The sequence below is a fragment of the Bombus impatiens genome, unplaced genomic scaffold (assembly GCF_000188095.3).
Source record: "Bombus impatiens unplaced genomic scaffold, BIMP_2.2 scf_0010, whole genome shotgun sequence".
Lineage (NCBI taxonomy): Eukaryota > Metazoa > Arthropoda > Insecta > Hymenoptera > Apidae > Bombus > Bombus impatiens.
The window spans coordinates 494,629-514,148 of record NT_176429.1 but is presented as its reverse complement, the minus strand read 5'-3'; the positions used below and the strand labels follow the sequence as shown (position 1 = coordinate 514,148).

The window sequence follows — 19,520 nt, the reverse complement described above, 5'->3', positions numbered from 1 at the left end:
GGACGTAAGTATTATAAATAGCTATATAAAGCAGATAAAAGATCATTTTAAATAAAACAGAATCGATACACGATTTTCGACGTTCGCCAGAGACGGTTTTTGACGTCTCGGAGATGTCAGAGTCTACAATGGCACATGAGATGATGGATGACGTCTCCTAGACGTCGTTGTATGCCAAGGAGTTAATTTATCACTAATCCTTTCGCTTTAGAATGCTTCTGTAATTGCGTACAGAAAATGTATTTTCTTTCTTTTTAATTATTTTCCCCGATTATAATAGAAACATATTGGTCCGATCTTCTTGTTACGAGCCAAGGGCCGTTTAATGGGCAAAAGCTGATGAGATATTCGCGGATCACGTACGTCGGAGAAATAATACGCGGCTAATAATACACGGGAGAGAGATTTCGTAAGTGGAACGAGATGGGAAATCGATGGTTCGATTTCTCATCTGTCTGATAGATTTGTGCGTTTATTTTTCGCTGCTTCTGCTCGGCTGGAAATTTGATACGTGATGTCTGGGATTAAAAGACGAAATTGGAGATGGAATTATTAATCGAGAGTGGAAATTTGTTTCAAAATGTAAAGATGTCTTGTTAGACTCTTTCCATATCGATTTAGTTCATATTCATATAGACTTCGTACCGATTGCATTTCGATCAGGAAATTAATTCAAACAATAATACTCCAATTTTTTCTTCCCAATCTCACTCAAACCAAGTACTACTTCCAGCTAACTCCGAAAGATTCGCAAATTTAATCAGTCATGCTTCACTTTCGCTTTAATCTTCTATATCATCCCCAATACGCTGCAATCGATCATCAGCTATCTCTTCGTTCCGCGATTCAATCCAAATTTCAATTCTCCGACACGTTCAAACCGTCCTCAATTTTACCCAAACCAAGCACCACTTCGCGCTTCCTCTGAAATTCAAATTTCCTCCGACTCGTGAGTTCCACTTTTCCTTTCATCTTCCACGTATCACGTCCGACACACCGCAACAAATCACCAGCAACTTTTTAATCCAAGCTGTATCATCCACGCTGGCTATAGCAGGCACGCACATGAGTTCGTTTCTCCAGAGCTCGATTCCAATTTGTTATCGCTGAAAATACCTTTTTTCCCCTTGGATCTCGTTAATTCGTGACGGTCGCCGGAGCGTTGTCTACATAATCATTAAGATAATCATCCGTGTTGGCCGGCACGGCGCGCAGGCTATCGTAATCGATGTAGAGCATAAATTGGATACACGCCGGTTCCCTCGGGCCACGTTGATTCCCCCCTTTTCAACCACCTCCCACCCTAACCGTCCCTCGATCTCGCCTCGCGATCGATAACGATCACGTTCGATCTTGATAATTGGCCGGCTTGTCGTTAATCATTCGGCAACCCTGGCGTCAGGTGGACGTTGAGGGTAACACGCGCTCTCGAAACTACGTATCGATGATTTATTTAGAGATTCTTGGGCTACCGTGCTTCGCACTCTGCAACCATCATTGGAATTTCGAGTTTCTTTCATTCGATTTTTCATAAGCGTACTGGCGAACAAATTCAATACTTGTTTACCAAGTATGATAGATGATTGGTATTTTCGCATAACGAGCAACGCGATATTCGAATAATTTTTTCGGCCATAGAGTAATAAAGTTAGACATAGCGCGGTAGCTGAATATTTATGGCAGTGATCGTAATTCTCGGTATATTTCTTTCGTCGTTTATATACGGCTTGCTGCAAGAAGTACCAGCGTCAGTGTTCACGGAGTATTTACGGAGAGATATTAGCACTCGATGATACGTTAAAAAATTCATGTTCCAATAGTTTTCGACACAGAAGCTTTTGATGTTTCAAAATTCCTTCCTAACTCGGAAAGGGAGAATCAAAGCTTATACTATTCGCGCTTCGTATCTCGCGCTTGGCATTCTTTGCAGAAAGTTTGCGTTACGAAAAATGTCGACGTTGGCATATACGAATGCCGTTATAGTCGTTTCTAGATAGAATTTTAAACTGTCGCTTTTTTTTTATATAGAGTATACGATTGTTCACAGACTGAATACCGAATTTAATTCATTTTTTTGCCAAAATTTCATATTGACTGTTTTCGCATCAAGCCACACATGTAACGTTCGATTTGATTTTTATAAATTATTCTTGAGAATTGTAAATCTTATTTGCCTAAATAAATATATGAGAATAGTCGCATTACACGTAGAAACGATATTAAAATAGTTTCAGATCTATTTAATATGTGATTTACAAGATGTTCGTAGATACACGTTGCTCGCGTCTCAGCACTCTTTGTGTCTCAGCATCTTCTTTACCACCATGCGTACGAGACAGCTGCATTCTTTTGTTTTACGAGACGCTACGCACACGTATACTTCCACACACGCTCATTCTCATATATGTGTGTCACTACTATGCGGCTAATGCAGTGTAGCATACAAAATTACACGCATCTCAATAATTATAAACAGCAAATAATAGAGGCTGACCTGGATCTTTAACACCCAAAGCACGATATACCGTCGTACCTTCGACCTATTTCAAAATCCACTTGGATACATCGAAAGAGAAACGTCACAGCTTGCAGAATTTATTCTTTCACGAGGAGGAATTTGCCGCCGCGGAAAGAAATGAAATCCAAAGCGATCGAAAGGAGTGGAAAGCGGGGAGCAAAAGCACCGATCGAATTATTGAGAAACTCGATACAAAAAAAGAGCGCAGAGAGAAAAGAAGAAGCGAGACAGAGGGACATGCGGATTCCCCTGGGTTGGTTTCTCCGGCTGCCACCGGATATCCCCCTGATTTCTGACGACTAACGCGAGTCTGATGTTTGCGAGGGTGAGCAACCCTTATCCGGCCACCCCGTATCGTTAGCCATAGACAAAGGGTGTGTCGTCGAAATACGTGCCCCCAGGCGCCGCTAATTCTACCGATAATAGATTTCACCCTGCTCGTCGTGAGATTTTTCCTTCCAACTCTAGTCATAATACAACTCTATTCGGACACTAGTCGACCAATGATTGGATTTCCGGAACTTTCTCGAATTTCTATTCTTTGAGTTTGAGTTATAGCGCTAAACGCACAGATAGCGTACTAACGAAACCAGAGAAAACTCGAATTAACTTGTACTTGGTGGTTTTTTCAATTTCAACCGTGTTTTTGTTAATACGTTTTTATTGGTGTTTTGTTTCGACGATCGAAATTCGAAGAACTACCATCTAGTTATCGTGAAAGTTTCAAACTGGAAGTTTAAAATATTCCAAAGTAAGATATTTGAAGATATCGTGCTAAAGAAAGCCAATTCTTGTCGTCTCTTTTACCTTTTATTGTACAAAAATACCTACGAAATCGCAAGATCGTGTAATTAAAATGCAGAAAGTTCGATTTCTGATATTCTACAATTTATTTTTACCGATTGAAATAAATATAGGAAATTATGGTTTTCTAAAGATCAGCAAAAGCCTAAGGTACTTCAATCATGAAAACCGTGGTACTGCGTGAGCGATCATTAACGTGGCAAGTTTCGATGTTTATTTGTCGAGCAATTCCTCTGAATTAAATTCCGATGATTCCAGTGGACGTATGTCATACGCTATAGTTTGGTTATAATCTTGGCCGAGACAAGCGTACACCGTGATGCCTGGCACCGGTATCACCGGGTTTCTGACAATTGGTTAATTTCCGGGCCGTGTCAACGCCAGGTGTTGTATCATTTCACGCACGAAACGCACAAAGATGTCAGATGTTGCGAATACGTGGCGGCAGCCAGTGAATAAGCATCGGAATAACGCATAATAGGGATGGTAGCGTCCGTTGACGCGGTGAATTCGATGAATCATGAATCTACGTGGACGTATCCGCTGTGAATTCTTTCGACTTTTACGTTAACACGATATTTTTGTACCTTGGCCCCTACGACTTCCGTTCGTTTGATGTAATTATGCAAAGTTTCCACTAGGTCGTTCCTTCTCGTCGAATTGTAGAAGCGAAATAATTCCGCAACGATTCTGTCCTTCGAGTTCGTTTCCTTCTAATTTTTCGTCAAATTGATCCTATTCATTTGGTACACCGTAAAAGTGAAATAATGCTGTAAGTAATGTTGTCTGCTCGTACGATTCTCTTTTCGCTCTTCTCAGTAAATTCGTCTAGAAATATGAAGAAAAAGAAAGAAATGTGTTTTAAAATTCAAAGTCAACACACCAACTTGTAAGCTTCGTAGCTTCTTAATGGAAGTTGTCCGACGAGTATCAAGCCGCATCTACGTATAAATCAACGCCTGAGTCAGATACACGCGCTGATAGATCAAACATAGACGTTAATACTGAATCCGATCGACGAGCATCACGGGTTATCCCAAAACACCGTAAATCAATGGTGTCAGAGACGTCTGCCTGGCGTCTAAGGTGTTCCTTAACAGGCTTCTAAAACTGTCAACCGCAGACCCCCGTGGTAACCACATAAATTCCACGGGGAGAATCCCAGGGGCAAGGATCTCTCGTAGGCGTGGTTGGATGCGTGAACCACATCCAATGATACAGAAGAGTCTGGTTTTTCCTGTTTCCGCTACAGGCTCGCGTTTCACCTATTCGATGAAAAGGGAGAACAGGGGCTCGTCAAGAGAGCAAAGTGAGCGATCGTGAAGAGAGGAAGAGCGTCGAAAAGGACAGAAAATGAAAGGAGAAGCAAAGGGGAGAGAAGAGATAGAGGAAATGAGAATGGCAATGGGAAATGCTGGAGGAGGAGTAGAAAGAAGACGCGTAAAAGGAACGAGGCATGGAAAGCGAAGAGAAACGAAAAGGGAAACGGAAGAAGGAAAGAATAGAGAAAGAAGAAAAGAAGTGGCAATGGAAAAGGAAACGCAATTACAGCGGTATCAGTACGTGGAGGTATAATAGAGAACTTGAAGATGGTTAGGTAGAGAAATGCTGGTCTGACTGGTTATTTCTGGTACAATCAACCAACACGGATCACGAACATCGACCAAAAGTGTCACGTACACACAAATAAGACCATACGTTAGCTCTCCATGGTGAGCAATAGACAGCACTACTATATGTATTTGCTTTCTTTGTAATTCTGTACATACTGTCCCGCATCATCTCAGCTCTGTAGTTGAGAGTCTGAACGATCGAAACCTAAATGCTGTTGGAGGAGAAGCGTCGTGAAAGTTGGCGGGCAATTCAAATTTATTCGGGGGACGCAAAACGTGGAATTCAGGCTGAAATCGCAGATACCCTGGCAACGAGGAGAGCAGGGTTAGACACGGAACGAGGGGAAGAGGAATTTATGGCAGCCGTAGAGACCATTCCGCGGCCATTAATGCGGCCCGCTCTCGAAAGTGAATCTCGTTGCGGAATTGCAGCCCGATATGAGGACGATAATTTGCGGCGTCGCTTAGGATCGCGCTAATATTCACGGCCACCCGTCTCTTTTGTCGTTTATCTGGCCAACGACGGTCCATTAATCTTTGCGCTTCGTTACCTCCATCCTGCAATGAGAATCGTTTAAACTACGGTTGACACTACATTGACTCTGACGGATGATCGATGAACAGGTAAATTTACTTCGACTTTCCCTCGTCCAGTACAATTTGCATTTCATATTAGGATTTGCTATTTAGAGGAAGTTGTATGTTTGGATGGGCAGGATGTTTGTTAGATGAACAGCGTAATTTGATTGTACACGGTGAAGTGGGTAGCGTGAATTAGTGGTAATGCTCGGTGGGCTGGATTCGAGGGTTGCAGATATTTCATTTTCATCTTCGTCGAGAGCTCTCCTTTTCTTAAATTCCAGATGATTTTATACTATCAGGTCTATCGTGATTTTATGAGTTCCAAGGGTAGTTTGTAGGAGTTTCAACTTTCAAGAAAAAGTTTGCTACCGTTGATCTGTTTCTTACGTTTGAGAACAAACTTTCTTCAAATCGAATCAGTAGCAGTTCGTTTAATCAGACACTAATCAAAATTTCCTTCGAATAAATATCATTCGGACAAAACGAAAGGACAGAACCACGTAGAAAAGGCGGTATTCTATCGTAGTGTTTCAGAGTTAACAGCCATCCAACTCGCTTTAACCCATATTAAAATTTCAAACCCTATTTCAACCGAAATTTGCAGCACGTCGTTTTCAACCAAGCATCCTCCAGTCTCCCAAATCTCCGACTCATCGCCGAGGTCGAAACAACTTCCAACACCTGCACCAATGTTATATCGCAGAGGGCAACGGTTCCTTCGTGCAAAACGAAACTCGAGAACGAAACCCAGTAGAAGGGAAAACGTAATTGGGATGATTGCACCGCGCCGATCGGGTCAGTCGGTGCGGAGGTTTGAACGCGATTAGCAGAATGTCTGGTCGGGCTAATTCAAAAGGTCGATCTCGTCCTTAGGCTCTTTTATTTTGCCACCTCGACCCTCACGGCAATTTTCTTTTCTCGTCCTACGCCTTTTCGGTTCCTTCGCAATTTAGCCGACACTTTTATGGCGCGGTGACACGCGTCGCCGCGTGAAATCGCTCGCGTGCGCTACGATTCCATACTCCTCGGCCTTTCTTCGCTCGTAACGATGTGGAAGAACGGAAACTGGCGAAATGCAGGAGGGCAACCACTCAGAAGGACCTTTCGCTTCGATTATCCTGGACCAGTCGAATCTATGATGATTAAGCGCAATCAAGTCGATTCTTTAGGGCAGTTGTGAAAATTTTTTGGTCGTTAAATTCTTGGATCGTGCTCTTGTTTGAATTACTTAGGTTTGAATTACGTGGACCACGACGTGCTGTGTAATTGTTGAGGTATACGCCATAAGAGCCGCACGAAGATTAGGTTTAGTTTGACGATGATATCGTACCATGTAATTTGAAAGGTGTCGCGACGTTAATACGAATCGAACAAACATGATCAGCCTCGCTATCGTCGTATAATTCTTCTTCGTTTTGACAAACCTACTTCGATCATTTTTCTCGTAACTGCATTCAATCTCGAACGATAAAATATCTGAGATACTAAGCACAGAAAATCAATTAAAGGCTGGTAATACTAGGGAATGTGGAAATCGGATACGGAAGGTGATATTTAAAATATGTAGAAACAAGAGAAGAAAAGGGCGCATCGTGACAGACATTCACCGAAGAGGCAACGCAAGGATTCTTGAGAAAAGATTGAAGGAGTCAGCCTTGCCGCTGTTTTCCCCGGTGTTTCTCTAATTTTCCGCCCTTCTTCCACCACTACCACCACCACGCTCTGCAAACTTCGTTGCAGCAGGACACTCGTGAATCTTTCATGCGTCTTCCCCTTTCTCCCTCCACCTTATTCCTCTTTTTCTTTCTCGTTCCTCCAGTTTTCCTACGGTTGTTCCATGGAGAGCCGAAAGGAAACGGAACGGCAGGCGACTCAATCGATACTGGACCAGCCTTGAATTATGCACACCGACTTGGCCAACGGGAAACGAACCGTTTTCCTTTAAGGTGCCTTCACACGACGCCGCGCACAGCGACGTAAACTCGTTTTACAAAAAGAAGGAACGTATCGAAGAGAAAAAGGAACTTTATGAGCTCGACGAAGCAGATGCATTTTTCTTTGTATCTTTACCCCCTGTTTTAAAGCCTTTGGCAACGAACATGGAGATGGCATTATTGAAATACGGTTGTTTTATAGAGAAAATATTTTTCTTCCTTAGATTTTCTGAGTTACATTCGAGTAGTTCTGAAGAAACATTCAAAGAGGTTTTTTTTTTTTTTTTTTTAGATAAAAACACATTGGAAGAGTCGGTAAACCGCACTAATTTTTACACACGGATTCTTAACTAAATTATAAATTATCGTCAACGATTAATCTTATTTTTAGATGTGATGGATTATGGCCCATTTTAACCGACATTTTAGATGATACTATTGCTACTGTTACATTTTCCAATTTTAAATTTAAACTGCCCGCATTAAATTTTAATTAAATCCGAAACGCCCACGTTTCGACGAGCATCCACAAAATAGAAGAACCACGAAAATTCCAGTTCAAATACGGTCGACGATGCCAAATGTTGTCCGTTGGTTGCCAAGCCAGACGACTTTCCAACCGATTATCCGCATCGTGTCAGAACCAGCCATTATTTCGGATACTCGTCTCTGTCGCAACAGGTGTACGAGTGCGGACGACAGTGGTTAGAACGAGATCGAATTCAGCCACAAGCAGCAATGTTCTTCGTTTCACGGATGTCAAAGTTGACGTGGACAGGAGTATCGGAATTATTTGATCGCTCGACCGCGTATTCACGTTTCTCGTTGATAGATCCCGTACGATGGGATGTCTATGCCTGAAAGGAATGGAATTCGTGTTTCTTTTGCTCATTTTCTGTCTCTTCTTCTTTTTTCGTAGTGGGATCGTAGGGATTTGGCTGAGTTTCTTCTCCCTTACCGTTGCATCGTACGTTGCAAGTGTAACGTGAATTCATATTAGAGGCCGGATGTGTGCAGGACTTCAGTGCGTATCCTCAATTAGCCCAGGCACCCACCATGAACTTAAACTTTTAGTTTATTATTTTTGTGTCGAAACAGCCCTTAGGTTGTTATACTTCCTTACTAATTACGGGGAAAGCGGGTAGTTACCTAATGAGAAAACCCCAATACTTGACTAGCGAAATGTACCAGATGTCCAGCTGGACAAATTGTAAAGTACAAATTTAAATAATAAAAAAAAAACTTGACTAACGAAAAAGCTGGGTTTTCCCATAAACAATATTACCTACTAGCCACGTTGGTAGGAGGCTTTCTCCTCCTATCTTCATTTATTAACATGACCTATAACCGATTGGCATCGTGGATCGTTACCCTCACTTTTCCTAACGGAAGGTGCGAACAGCGAATCCGCGTTGTTAATTAAAAACGGCACACCCGCACCTGAGACGAGATCACCTAGAGGAGAAATAGACAAACCCATCGAACAGTGAACATCTCTCCGATTGGTGTAAAAAATAAAGACAGTAGTTGTGTTACGACTCAGCTACTTTATTTCATCAACCTACCCTTAAGTTTACGTGACACAAGCACTCGAAATTACGTTGCGTTAGTTTTGTCTAGAAACTTTTAGTGTATGTTGAGAATTGTGGATCTTAACTGTCGAAATAAAAATAAAGGAACACTAAGATTACACTTAGAATTCATATTAAAATAGTTTTACATTTATTTAATGAACCATTTACAGGATTCTCGTCGATATACATTTGCACGTGTCTCAGCGGTCTCTTTGTCTTACCATTTTCCATACCACACTGCCAACGAAAGTTACATTCATCTGTTCTTCGAGACGCCGCGCGCACACATACTTCCACACACTCGTATTCACGTACGTGTATAACTACTACGCGGCCAATCTAGTCCAGCACACAAAATTATACATATCTCAATAGTATACTTTTTAGAAACTATTAGAATGTTAAAAATTTGGAAGTTTGATGACAAACTATAATAAAAAGCATAGGAATTCCGTGCTGTTAGGTTTAATATTCATCGCGTAGTCCATGATGAGACAGTTTCGTGATGCAGCATTCTCATTCAAATCGCGTGTATTTATTAATGCAGGCATTTATATTCTCTCGAATGCATCGGCAGACACACCCTACTGCAACGTCCGTCTCGCGCAGTTTCGTTTCTCACTGGTATTATACTGTTATTGCAAGTTACACTGGTTTTGTCTGCAGCATGTTCCTGATCGTTTCGTGATTTATATTCGCGCAATGTTTCGGATAACCACGCCTACTAATTACCCATATTTCAAAGTGATGTCGTAGCGCTATTAAATTTAGTTACGCGAGTGGTGCGTACGGAGAATCGTTCGTAACAAAGAAGTACTTTTGAAATCTAAAAAGCAAAGTGTTCGATTTCTCTAATCCTTCTTCTTTATCAATAATTTTTTTTTTTATTATTCAATTTGTATTTTACAATTTGTGCAGCTGGACATTTGGTAAATTTTTCTAAATTAATTGCTAAATAACGTGCGGATGGCTACCCCCAGGATGACTATTTTATTTCTTTAGCGAAGTCAGTGAGTGGTTTCTCGATAATTTGCAATTCGCGTTTCTCTTTGATTAAAGTTTTTAATCGCAGAAAATCACAAGATGTTCGATCTGTTCGCTTTTCAAATAATTTTCGACCGCGCGATTCGATTAAAAATATTTTGTATTTATCGATATTCAAATAATCGCGATTAGAGTTAACGAGCGTAGAGGAGCGTTTGATAGGGTCCGTAACCGGAAGAGGGCCTGTACCAGGCGAGAAATGAAATTCACCGAAAGTAAATCGAATTTGCCCGCAGTCCGGGACCAAAGGGTCTAACGAACCAAAAAATCACGTTGCTACGAAGAAGAAGACGAAGAAGAGGGGCTGCAGTGGCTAAGAAGACCTTACGATGGCTTGCCACGTGGACGTTTAAATGGAAATCCTAATTTGAATGGCTAACAAAAGGAGAGCTTTCGCGTCCCCACCGCCACATCTACGATTTCCACTTTTAACCCCTTCGAATTTACATTCCTCTGCTTGTTGTCCGTGAAATTTTAACATTCACGAAGACTCTGTCAATTGCTGGAAGAATTACATGCAATTTGGAATATTATTTTATTTTATTTCTAATTTGTATTTTCGTTTCGTAGCAGAAGGAGAGACAGAAGGTTCTATGCGTGAAGAAATTTGGAAATTTGAAATTATCAAAATTTGAATACCTTTTAACACCATAAATTAATGTCACGTTGATCCTGAATTATAAGTACGACATTTACGAAAAAGGATAAATCGGTAGAAATAAAAAACATCGCTTTACGCTAAAAAATATTCACTTCCGTATGAAGCGCGAATAGTATCTAAAGTAAAACGAAATGTTTCGTAAAAATGGCTTGATCTATGGGAAGAAAACGGATAGTCAGCATTTTCGTTATCTTTCACGTGCCCCTCGTCGAGCGTGGAAAACGTTTTTTTCGCAGTTTCACCCTGTCACATAATATATTCTCGCTCGTTCCAGTTGATCGGTTCGTTATCTCGCAGACAACGATCGACGTCAGCTCGATCCTAATTTGTAAATCCGTAATTTGCACCGAAATCGCCTCTATTCCGCCAGGAACACCTGCTGCCATCCCCGAAAATTTCCTCTGTCCCTCTGTGCCCTACGAAGTGGGGATTGAAAACGAAGGGATGAAACGAGGGAAAAAATTGTCCCTCTCTAAAGCATCGAAAGAGGAACAAGCAGATTTTTCGACCAGCCAGACGTCGAAATTTCTGTGATTTCGAGGTTGAAGACAAATTGGTCGAATTTGTCGCCGTTTGCACCGTACGCCATCGATCAGTATCGTCGCTTGGTGCGAGTTCGAAGAGAAAATTGAAAACGTGATTCGATCCCAGCAATCGTCGTCAACAAACGGATGCTCCGACTTGAATCGGTAAATTTAAATCGCTGGAATTCTCAAAATGGCCTCGACATTATGGCAAATATATGAAATGCTTTTTAATTTGGTTTAATTCAATGGCGTTTTTTAGTCGTGTTCCGCACGGTTGCCTTTGCAACGGTAAATGTAATATGCGAACAGCTGCAACGATGAGTGCCAATTAAATCGCTCGTTAATCGCTGTGTCTATATTAACTGGCGCGTTTGCGGAGTTCAGTGCGTTTTACCTGCAAATTCGCGAGTATTTCAGATTAAAAATTTTACGCTACGGTTGGTCCGCTTTGAAGAGATAGAACGAGGGGGATATTAAAATAAACCAGGCAGTAACATATGAAAATTTTCGACCAGAATTTTAATGTGTAGTTCTGTTAGACCGGTTCTTCTGGTTAATCGTATTAGTTTATCGACGAATAGTCAATTAATTGAATTAATAAAAGGTTGATATTAATTTAATATCGTACCAATGGTATTTTAATTATCCGTTGAAACTTTTTCTATCGGTGATTTTTTAACGTCCACGAATTCTTAAAATTCAGATTTTGTACGCTGTATAGCAGCCGAGAGCAAACACAAGTAAAGGCCTTTTGTCTTGCAAGTGTGGGTACGATTTATGACACACGGGCCAGCGAAGCTATTTTTGAGGAAGCTGTCTTCTATCCGCTGCTTCAATTAGTTTCGCGCCTACGTATGTATCTTTTCATTCGAGTTTTATTATCAGCGTTCAATAGCGTTAGCGGCAGTCATAAATTCCGAGTTTCCAAAGGACCCACTTGTCGAAGGTCTGGTGAGCAGAGACAGACCACGTCAAGTGGCTCGGGCCCGGAAGAAGCCCCGCTGCGTCACCGATTGTACACGAACAGCATCCACCTCCGAGTCGCACCCCGATCTACGACAAAGACCACGACAAAAGTAACAAATAAATATCTAATCGTCTAAGCCAGCGTAGAAATCAGCTAATCAGATTGGAAGAGAAATTATCCTCGAACTTAGAGCGTACGAACTGCGGAGGCGACACACAGTTAAAGCTCTCGTCTCGTACGAGACGAAAGTCTATGATCCGCTAGAGAATAAAAGACGCCTCTACCGAACTATTGCATAATTGGTAACACCTTTTCATTCGTTCGGCCGTGAACCTAACATAATAGAAGCCGAATTTCCAGTAATCTCTATCTCTTCGAGCAACTGGAAATCTCACTCCGCAGCGGAATTACTCGCGCAATTGCACTCGAAAACTCGACTGGATCTCTCGAAACTCGGCCACGATTCTCCTTCCATCGAAGACAAAGCCTCCTCCTCTTCTTCGACCATTTATCGACTCATTCAACTCGGGGCTAATTATCGCGGATCGTTCCGGCCAATTAGCGACTCGTTTAACACGCACTCGCGTCGATTGCTTGCAGAAGTGGGCATCTCCTCGCGAGATTTCACTGGAGAAACGCTGTAAACGCAGGGACACGCGATTTTCGTTCTCGGCGATGAAGAGAAGTTCGAAAAAGCGGCTTGGACGAGGGCTGCTTTCGTATTGTTCGCGGCTATTGTGCCAACTTTTGGGTTCGCTACGCCGAGAAAGGGGGCCTTTTCGAGCGTTTCCGAGGGAAACTCGACGGCCATTCGTTCGAGACGTGATCGCCAGTCCTGGCTCGTTGGCGAATGATCGCGACCGTTGATGCGTTCACGCGACGCAGTATGCAAACGAATACTAATTCGCGAATGCCGGATAACGGGAGCCAGGAACGTGTCCGACGGGTCCTATCGCCAAATGTTTCGTCCAGTTTATTTTTACATTCGCTTTTAGATGCCGCTGTCTGTGTTTGGAAGTCGAAGACGTGATCGACGAGGAGATGATTCGGTGCAGGGAATAATTAATCAGAGAAGAAGATTTTAACGTTTGTTTCGCTGTTCGTACCGCGTCAGCGATAGACTTAACGTTAATTGCGACATTGAATGTGCATTGAACGCATATACTGTATTTCTAGTGGGAGAATTTCTTTAACGTTTTTCAAGCGCTCAGTATGAACAGCTTCAGAATTTATTATCCCCTTGAAGAATAACTTCGTAAAAAGGAGAGAGAGTAATACGGTTTAATCCTCCAATTTTTATACGAAGTTTCCACGCTTAGAAATTCTAATTCCACTGTCACCGAAAATCGATAAAACTGTCTGATCGTAAAGAAACGAACAGTTTTTTTAATGCGAAAGCTCAACGAAATTTTGACTACGGTAGTTACGATAGTTTCACGAAAGTCGTAACCGTTGATTGATTTTCCCCGTTGAAAAGAGCCAAGGGGCCGTCGACTAATACGAGATTAGACAAATTGTTTGGAGTCGTCGCCGGATTAAACAAACTTTCCGGAGAATCTCCTGTTGGCTTGGAACAATGAACGGCGAGAGGTAAGAAAAAGGGAACGTCTCGGATAAGAAACTTGAACCGAGTATCCGAATGGAATATTAAGTTAAATGGGAAAGTCGGTGGTCTGCGAGACCGCGTTACAGTCATTCCGCATCGTCTCGCGCATTTAAAGGATCCCTTCGTCTTCTTCTCCGACTTCACCATGTTCACCAGAAGCCCTACGACTATTAATTTCCCTGGAATATCGAACCGTAGAGCGAGAAACTTGGTAGAAATTTGTGTATTAGGCAACTTTTGATTCGTATGAATTTGTTTCTGTTAATGATAGAAGTTTCGTAATCGAAGTGTCGAAACAACAAATGATAGAAATTTTAGAAATGAAAATTTACAGTATAATCGTATGGTAGTTCTCAGTCCCTGAAATGAACTATCTCTCGTTTTCATTTGTTTGGAATTTAAATTTTGTTATGCTAATTAATTTATGGTAATGAATCGTCAGACAACTGTAAGTTCGTTCTCCATAATTCACAGTCAACTGTCAAATTGACATTTGGTTATTTCTAGCAATTCTCAAATTATTATCGATCAATTTTCGACTATTCTCAATCGCTAAATACAATATTAAGAGCTAATATTTACGAAGATGTTAATGTTTACTCGTAGCAGGTTTGTTACGGCTCCATTATAACGTTCGTAGGTCATTTCGTCAATCTGGTTTCCCCTTGAATTTCGCAGAAACTCGAACGAATTAACAATCAGCTTGTTCTCGTTTCCTGCTTTTTCATCTCTTTCAATTTCCCAACCAAAGATTCTATCATTGCCTTCTCGGGTCTTGGAAAGGTTAATAAGCGTGTCGCGATTCACCCCGTGTTGAATAATCGAGGGCTCGTGAACCATAAATCGTATTACGACTCACTTTCTTTTTTATTTTTATTTTTTTATTTTTTATTTTTTTTTTTTTTTTTTAGTGGAAATTTACGATGCGACGGATCTCTTACGCCCATTTTTCCAATCGTAAAAATTGAAATCAGGTGTTATGGATGGATATCTTGTTTTACGCGAAATAAATTTTAGAAACCATCCCCCGATACAGAATGATATGAATTATTTATTTCATTCATTTATCAAAATTTACGTCTCCAATGGGTTTATAATTTTAAATATTTTCATTTTTGTTTCGATCGTTTCGTTGCTTGGTACAGGCTACGAAAAGTCGAAATAAGACGAAACTCTTCAAGTGAAACTTTCTGATGACTCGAATAAACGAATGACGCTAGAGATATAACTTCTTCAACCTTGGAATTTTTAGTACTCCTGTGACGAGGCTTATCTTATGTACATTTGTCAATAATGTTGCGTTTATACCTTTTAGTTTAAGGCCACGAAAGAGTTGTTTAACTAAAGTTAACTACGTAAATTGTTTGAACAAATCATAGCAAGGATAACTTCTTTGTCTTGAAATTTTTCGGGAAATCGTTAAGGAGGAGAGCAATGGATTCCGCGAATAATAATTCGTCGAATAATAGGGAGGGCTAATTTACGACCAATGAATCACTAGCTGGCGATGATTTATGGTTAAAATATCGGCTGTCAGGCGCGTCCTTATCGTACAGAGAAAGCTTTGTAATTCGATTAATTGGATTCAATAAACGATAAGCGTTCTTCCGGTACGTTTGATATTATTTCGAATTATTCGCGTTTTATGAACCGTAAAGTGCTGAGAATTTTTTCTCGTGATTCGCCACGAATCGATACATTCGCACAATCAATCCACTTTGAAGTAAATAATTGCGATAATTATTTTACCATAGGGGCAGTCTCTGTTTAACGATCAATTATCTCCTTAATTTTATTGCTGGGGTTCGGCCGAGAGTGACTCGAAGCTTTGTACAAGCATTACGTGCCATCTGTACTAATAATTCACTTCCATAAAATTTATAACAGGATTTTAGATTCATTCGTCCATGAAATACCTTCGAAAAATTACTACGAAAATTCTCATATTTCCGTTTTGTCATACTATGCATTTCATACATTAATTCCGATTAATGGATAAATTATATTCTGCTATATACTTATAAATTATCTCCAAAATATTCGTAGAAGAACATTTATAGATCCATTATTTCTACGTGCAAAAGAAAAAAAAACATTCAAAAATTCTCAAATTTTATTACCGTCATCTTCTTCTCGCCGCTAAAACGACAAACCCCTTGGTTCTCCAAAATGGCACGCCTCGTGTACATCCCTGCAACCACTCTTTTGGCCCAGTTCCAGAGCTCGTCTCCTCGTCCCTTCTCCCGATTTGCAAATTATCGTCCACTTCTATTTTTGTCTAATGTTAGCAGACGAGTGGCCGAGTGCACTGTACTCCTCGGCGCATTGTCGAGTCGCGTGTCGTTCCTCGATCGCCTCGAACATCCTCGTCCATCGCATCGTGTTGCTTTCGACTCGCTTCTTTCATGGAGTCGCGCGTTCCCAGGCGGAAAGAGTCTAAATTTTCTCGCGTTGATGAGTCGGCGTGTTTCCTACTACAGAGAGTCGAAGTTGGATTTCAGAGGCTCGTCATGCTGCTCCTTTGCGACCTGGTGCTTGGCATTTTTCACTACAAGAGGAAGAGGTGATTTAACCCACGTATGCAGTTCGATTGCTTTGGAATTTTGCATGAATAGTTATCGTGCTTTGCCCATTTTCTTTTTTCCACGAGCAAGTGTGGGTTTATATGAAATTTTCAGGGGAGAGGAAGAATATTACGGTACAATTTTCTAATTTTTGTACAAAATTACGAAGAATGATTATCTTTATTAAGGATGTACCTTGGTATTTCAATTTTTGTACAAAAAAACGTGTAAGTTTCTTTTTCTCTCTATTTTTCTTTCTCCATTTTCTTTTTCTTTTTTCCCCCCTTCGATTATCCCTGATATTAAAACTATCGGAGAAGTCGAAGTAAATATAATTCCTCACTTACATGTAATTTTAATTACGAACCAAACAGACAAAGAATTAATTCTTAAAAAAATCAGAGAAACCTGACGAAGCGTTACAAATATTATTCTTGAAATATTGCCGTAAGATTTGCTCTTTACAATTTCCCAAACGAATTTATATAACCATCTTAATTTATTCCTTAGTACTAGAATATTAATCGTGTGCGTGAGTAATGAAATTGAGAAACTGGCAAAAAGTGGAATTAATCAGTTTGGCTTCCGAAAGCTTCAATTATCTTCCCGAGATTAGATCTAGGCAGATTTGCATATTTCACACTTTGTTCGGCGTTTCCTTTTTCCCACATAATCCAGCCAACTATGTAAAGCGTGGAACGAAGGCGTGTCGTTCTGCTCGAGCAGAATTCGCGTGGTCGTCGCGGCATTAAGCCGATCAAGGCTGCCGGAACGACGATGAGGAGCGCGGTGTACGCGTCGTCATTAAAATCGCTCGACTGGTCCCGTTACTTAACTCGTTTAACGGTGCATTAAGCATCCTTAAAGCGCACAATTTATAATTATTTGCGCGGGAAAGCGGCCGAGAAATCGATTCACAAAATGACACCGGATACCGAGCTCGAATTTCATCCTCCAAGTTTAGATGAATCCGCTGCCAACGCTATGAGGAAATCCGTGGGAGATCGCTTCCGCCAATCAGATACTTCGATGAATCGCAAAATCGAAGTAGAGTTACAAGCGTTATAAATATTTCATATTCATCTGAAAGAAATTTTTGAACTTTCGACATTTTTTTATGGCTTCGTAGATTTTTGGAAGATCGTACGAGATTTCTGATTTCGACTGAATATGCGAACGAGAATGTATAGAGGAAAGGATGATCCACGGTTGCGCTCGATCTCGATCGTGCCACGTAATCGTGGACACTGTCGCCGGCAGGTGTGAAAGTTATTTTCACCCGGTGTTTTAGAGATCGATCGACAAACCCGACTTTCTCGTCTGACGAATCTTGTCTTGTAAATAGCTTTTATCATTACCATCGATAATACCTACCACTTATGTATCTAATCAAAATCTGATCTTTAACTCGTCAGCGCACCGTGTTCTTAAAACTTCCTTAATTACAACGATTATTTTTAATCAAATACTTTAAGAATGTTTCTTGTACGCATCTATCAGCGCGGTTAATACTCGCTTTGACAGATCGTTATTAATAAACGTCTCGAGAAATTCGGTTTCGTTACACACCTGTAATTTTATTCAGAATTTTTTTAACGAACTTTGCCATATCCTTATTGCTCTTTCTCTCTTTTTTGGAAGTTTAACGCAGTACTTTGTTAAAGATTCGCCGATTCTTCTTCGTACAATTTCTTTAAATATTATTTCAAGCAATTATCTCTGTAACCAAATTCTAAGATTAAAATCGCAATGGCATCTAGAAATTCTCGTAAGGGTAGTTCGAAAAAATGCACAAACTGAACTTCGACGATATGTATACACGATGAGAGACTTGGCAAACATCGCATATAAATCCTATAATTTACACAAACGACACAAATATACGCGGCTAGCGTATAAATAGGCAAATGAAGATTCAAAAGCTGTAGCTACGATATAAAAAATCCTCACACTGCACCTCTCCTCACGCTATCAAGAGTCGAAACTTGCATAAAGTAAAATTTATACAAACTACCGATATATTCGTAATCTGATTCGCCGCGCGATTCCTAAACTCTTGCTAGGAAATTCCGTGGCAACGAGAAACCGGTGCCGTCTCGTCTCTTACGTACTAACGCACTTTCTCACAGTAGAATAATCAATACCAACGTGATGGAAATTATCCCGCGAATAAAACGAATACTAATCATACCTTAGAAATCTACATCTTTATCAGCGGATGATAAATTCTGCAACGATTCGTTATTATGCATTAAGCGTCGTCTTCTATAATATGCATAGACACGTTGTTGAAAATGACAAGGTGAGTTCGCGCTCGACATCCATATGCAGATGCGCTAGTTACAATAAATATTAACTAGAAGATAATTCTAGATACAATCGATAGATTTAATCGATAGGTTTGAGATGTTCTTTTGTTTTTATCCCTAGTCCATGTAAGAAAGTGGAATAAAGGTTTTTCGGCGCGATAGATTTATCCAAAGAATAAAATAATAGCTGTTGTGATACCTCTGAATACAGAAATAACAACACACGTAATATTAGGTTTCCGAAAAGTTTCTTTCGTTTCGTAAGGTGATAATGGATGAACAACAATTTCTGTTTTATATTATTTTATCGAATCAGCTGTGATGTGTATAATTCAATAAACTAATATAAAACAAAAAACATCGTGCGTCTATTATTTCCTTATAAAACGAAAGGTACATTTCGTTCGATCTAATAATATGCACGTGGAGATGTGCCCGTAACGCTCTTTCAACGGTCAAGGCTTAAGATAAATATTAAAATACATAAAATGGAATTTACAGAAACTACGGCTGTGCCCATAAACTTATTCGCTATACGATCGCTACGGCTCTGCCAGAAAATTCCGTGACACCGGGGAAAACCATACCCGCCCCTATATTTCGCACTAATGCACTTTCTCGGACCGCCGCAGGCCCATTCTCCGGCGCGCGTTTCCCGCTCAATTTCCAGCATTTACAAAGCGCCCGGCGGCGGGAAAATCGATGTCGCGGCTCACAATGCAAGAGGGTTGGTCGGCTGGCGTGCACGAGAGCTCTTCCTTCCTTCTCCTTCCGCCTCTTCTCCTACTCTGTCCCTTCTTTTTTTTTTTTTTTTTTT

The 19,520-nt window shown here is 40.7% G+C and overlaps 1 protein-coding gene and 1 pseudogene across 6 annotated transcripts in view; one reads left to right on the top strand and one right to left on the bottom strand.

Annotated features, from left to right (window-relative positions):
* LOC100746477 (protein sprint) overlaps positions 1–19,520 on the top strand; it is a 162,305-nt gene that overhangs the window by 42,814 nt on the left and 99,971 nt on the right. The window lies entirely within an intron of this gene.
* On the bottom strand, positions 10,118–13,329 carry LOC112213065 (annotated as a pseudogene).